The 5000-nt window shown below is 37.8% G+C and overlaps 1 protein-coding gene across 2 annotated transcripts in view; it reads left to right on the top strand.

Annotated features, from left to right (window-relative positions):
• Window positions 1-5000, top strand: part of NFAT (NFAT nuclear factor) — a 204474-nt gene that overhangs the window by 22196 nt on the left and 177278 nt on the right. The gene's annotated exons all lie outside the window — the stretch shown is intronic.

Raw genomic sequence — 5000 nt, 5'->3', positions numbered from 1 at the left:
CTTCTCCCAGCGTCATCCACCTCCCATTCTTTTGCCATACGTCATTGTCTTTCCCTTTCCCTCTCCCCTCCTCACCCCTCTAACCCCCTTCCATACGCTTCACCCCTTTCCCTCTGCCCTCTCCTTCCCTTCTTCCCCCTTCTCCCAGCGTCATCCACCCTCCCATTCTTCACTGCCTACTGTCATTCTTCCCCCCCTCCCCCTCCCCCCTCCCTCTAACCCCTCCTTCCCTCACCCCACACTGCTTGCCCTTTTCCCTTGCCCCTCCCCTCCCTCCTACCCCCCTCCCTTCCCTCCCCTCCACCCCCTTTCCCCTTCCCTCCCCTCCACCCCCCCTTTCCCTCCCCTCCACCCCCTTTCCCTTCCCTCCCCCCTCCTTCGCCTTCCCCCCCCTCTTCTCCCAGCTTCATCCACCTCCCATTCTTCTGCCTACCCCCGATCATTCTTCCCCCCCTCCCCCCTTTCCCTTGCCCCACCCACCCCCTTTCCCTTGCCGCCTACCCCCTTTTCCCTTATAACCCTGCCACTCATTACTTCTGCCTACGTCATTCTCCCCCCTCCCCCCTCCCCACCCTCCCCCACTCTAGACTTCCCTTCCCACTCACCCCCCTTTCCCTTGCCTGCCCCACCCCTACCACCCTCCCCCTCCCCCTCCCCACCTTTTCCCTTGCCCCCACCCCTCTCCCCCTCTAACCCCTTCCCTCCACCCCCCTTTCCCTTGCCCCTCCCACCCGCATTATGGGCAGATAATAAGACTTGCATTTGCGGGGCCTCAGCAGCCCCTGAGCCGCCGCGGTTGTGCCTCCCGACGCTCTCTGCCGCGCATGCGTCGTCGCCGTTCGGGCCGTGTTGTTTTTCCCGAGCTTCTTTTCTCGTTTTCTTCTTTTTTTCGTTTCTTTCTTTTTTTCGTTTCTTCATTTTTTGTTCTTCACTTTTTCGTTTCTTCTTTTTTCGTTTCTTTCTCTTTCGTTTCTTCCTTTTTCGTTCTTCCTTTTTTGTTCTTCATTTTTCGTTCTTTTTCCGCTCTTTTTCCCCTCTCTTCCTTTCCCTTCTCGTTCTTCTTTTCCCACTCTTCCTTTCCTGCTGTTCCTTTCTCGTTTTTCTTTGCCGCTCTTCTTTCTTTCTCTTCCTTTCCCTCTCTTATTTCTCACTCTTCTTTTCCCTCATTTTCTTTCCCTCTCTTCCTTTCCCTCTCTTCCTTTCTCGCTCTTCCTTTCGGCTTTCCTCGTCCTCCCTCCTTTTTTTGTTATTCGCCTTCTTTTAGCTGTTATTGTTGTTGTTTTTTTCTGTTCACATTTCCCGCAACTTTCGCTGATATTAGTCTGATTGGGATTTGGACTGTCTGGTTCTCACTGTCTTTCTGTGTCGCCCTGTTTCTCTCTCTTAGGGATTATTGTTATTGGTGTTGTTGTTATTATTATCGTTGTTGTTGTTGTTGTTATTATTATTATCATTATCGTTGTTGTTGGTATTATTATTATTATTATTATTATTATTATTATTATTATTATCATTATCGTTGTTGTTGTTATTGTTATTATTATTATTATTATTATTATTATTATTATTATTATTATTATTATTATTATTGTTATTGTTATTATTACTACTACTACTATGATGTTAACGGAGATACTAATAATAACGGTAGTGATAACGATAATGATAATAATGATAATTAAATTATTATTATTATTATTGTTATTGTTGTTGTTATTATTATTATTTTCATTATTATCATTATTATCATAATTATTATCGTTATTATTATTACCATAATTATTTTTGTAATCATTAATGTTATTACTATTATTGTTTTTATTATGATAATTATCATCATCATTATCATTATTGTTATTCTCTATATTTTTTTCATTATCCTTATCATATTATTAGTATTAGTATTACTATTATTATTATTATTATTATTATTATTATTATTATTATTATTATTATTGTTATTATTATATTATCAGTATCATCATTAGTATCATTATTGTTATTATTATTATTATTATTATTATTATTACTACTATTATTATATTTTTATTATTATTATTATTATTATTATTATTATTATTATTATTATTATTATTATTATTATTATTATTATTATTATTATTATTATTATTAATATTATTATGATTATTATTATTATGATTATTATTATAATTATTATCATTATTATTGTTATTTAATTATTATTATTATTATTATTATTATTATTATTATTACTATTATTACTATTATTTTTATTTTTGTTATTATTATAGTTATCGTTATTGTTGTTCCTGTTATTGTTATTATTACTATTATTGTTTTTATGATTATTATAACTACCATCATCTTCATTATTGTTATTATTTTTGTTATTACTATTATGAATTTTATCATGATTATTATTTTTACCTTCATCATCATCATTATTATTATTGTTATTGTCATCATCGTCATCATTATCACTATTATTGTCGTTAACACTATTGTTATATTATTGTTATCATCATTGTTGTTGCTGCTGTTGCTTTTGGTATTGTAATTATTATTCCTATAATGATAATGATAATAATAATAATTATTAATAATATTATCATTGTCATTTTTGTATTTGTTATTGTTATTGTTATTGCTAGTGTTACTATTATTTTAATATTTGTGATATAAGATGCGCACTTGGAAACCATCATCAAATAGATATTGTTTATATCTATTTGCCGAAGCACATGTCGTTAAGCCGCTGACATCCGTTTGTCCCTTGTATTTTTTGTTTTGTTTTTGTTTTGTTTTTGTTTTTGTTTTGTGTCGCTCGCGCACTTGCTAGTCTGCCTTGTTTTTGTTTTTGTTTTCGTTTTCGTTTTTGTTTGTTTTTGTTTTTGTTTTATTCCCTCGCGCACTTGCCAGTCTGCCTTCGCCTCTCCGCTGACACGCACGCATGACAGGCTTTCTCCCTGCTTGCCTGCTGACCTTCGGAGGCCGCTTATTGTCAGTCTCCTTGCTTGCCCCTTTTGCCTGTTTGCGCAGACTTGTAGACTTAATGCTTGCGAGGTTGTCTACTTCCATTGCTTTCATGCATGGCCGCGCTTGCCTGTCTGCTTGGGACGGAGGGAGTGTGTTTTTTTTTTGGCTCTTTCTCTTTGTCTTTGTCTGTGGATGTGTGTGTGTGTTGATTGCTCTTCGGTTCGGTTCTTCCTCGATTTTTTTTTTCTTTTTTTCTTCTTCTGTTCTAGGTTTATTGGTTGCTCTTCGGTTCGGTTCTTCCTCGTTTTTTTTTCTTTTTTTCTTCTTCTTCTGTTCCAGCTTTATTGGTTGCTCTTCGGTTCGGTTCTTCCTCGTTTTTTGTTTTTTTTTTCTTTTTTCTTTTTCTTCTTCTGTTCCAGCTTTATTGGTTGCTCTTCGGTTCGGTTCTTCCTCGTTTTTTTTTTCTTTTTCTTCTGTTCTAGCTTTATTGGTTGCTCTTCGGTTCGGTTCTTCCTCGTTTTTTGTTGTTGTTTTTTTCTTCTTCTGTTCCAGCTTTATTGGTTGCTCTTCGGTTCGGTTTCTTCCTCGATTTTTGTTTTTTTTCTTTTTTCTATTTCTTCTTCTATTAGAGCTTTATTGGTTCCTCTTAGGTTCCGTTCTTCCTCTTTTTTTTTTTTTTTATTTTGTTTCAGGTTTTTTTTTTTTTTTTTTTTTTTTTTTTTTTTTTTTTATCTTATTTGCCTTGTTCTTTGTGTCCTTCTTTTTGCTACCGCATCCTGTTGCTCCCAAATTTATCTACGTTTTTTCTTTCACCCCCCCCCGTCCGACAGCCAGTAAGTTACAGACACAGTCAAAGAAAAAAGATTTAGGCTTAGACCAGGGATGACAAACTCAGAATCCTTCCAAGGACCACTTGGCATTTCCAACTACCCATCTCGAAGACTAGTATCTCTCTCTCTCTCTCTCTTTCTTTCTCTCTCTCTCTCTCTCTCTCTCTTTCTCATTCTCTCTCTCTCTCTCTCTCTCTCTCTCTCTCTCTCTCTCTCTCTCTCTCTCTCTCTCTCTCTCTCTCTCTCTCTCTCTTTCTCTCTCTCTTTCACTTTCCCTCACTCTCTCTCTCCTATACCTCCCTCTCCCTCTCCTATCCTTCTCTTCCTCCCTCTCTCTCCCTCTCCTCCTCCCACTCCCTCCCTTCCCTGGCAAGAACATACAAAACGAAGACGTCATTAAAGCTGTGTGTGATATTACGTACCCAAGCGTAAAAGTTTATTTTACTTTTTTAGCTTTTAATTCGTGAGGCTACGGATAACAAAATGTATATCGCGTTGTTTACCTTCATGGCGATCATAATTCCACGGGCTAATATTTCTTCTGAGGCCATTTCTGACCATCACGAGGGCCTCATTTTGGCTTAGACACAGACACGAGTGTGGACAAGCACAGACACAGTCACAGCCACAGGTACAGCCAAAGGCACATACCCGGAGACAAGTTTGGATACGAACACGGACACAGCCGCATCCATAAGCACAAGTACAGCCACAGTTATAGACACGTACCCTACTATGGACTCGAACAGGGACTTAGTAACGTCCGCTGGCTCACGTACAGACAGACACACAAACACAAACACTACAGTTATAAGAACAAACACATATGCAGCCGCGGACACAAACACAAACACAAATACAGGTAGCTATACAAACACAAATACAAATACAGGTAGCTACATAAACACAAACACAAATACAGGTAGTTACACAAACACAAATACAGGTAGCTACTCAAACACAAATACAGGTAGCTACATAAACACAAATACAGGTAGCTACACAAACACAAATGCAGGTAGCTACACAAACACAAATACAGGTAGCTACACAAACACAAATACAGGTAGCTATACAAACACAAATACAGGTAGCTACACAAACACAAACACAAATACAGGTAGCTACATAAACACAAACACAAATATAGGTAGCTACATAAACACAAACACAAATACAGGTAGCTACACAAACACAAATACAGGTAGCTAC

Source organism: Penaeus vannamei, chromosome 33 (assembly GCF_042767895.1).
Source record: "Penaeus vannamei isolate JL-2024 chromosome 33, ASM4276789v1, whole genome shotgun sequence".
Classification (NCBI taxonomy): domain Eukaryota; kingdom Metazoa; phylum Arthropoda; class Malacostraca; order Decapoda; family Penaeidae; genus Penaeus; species Penaeus vannamei.
The sequence above is the reverse complement of the archived record's forward strand: the minus strand, read 5'-3'. Positions and strand labels throughout refer to the sequence as shown.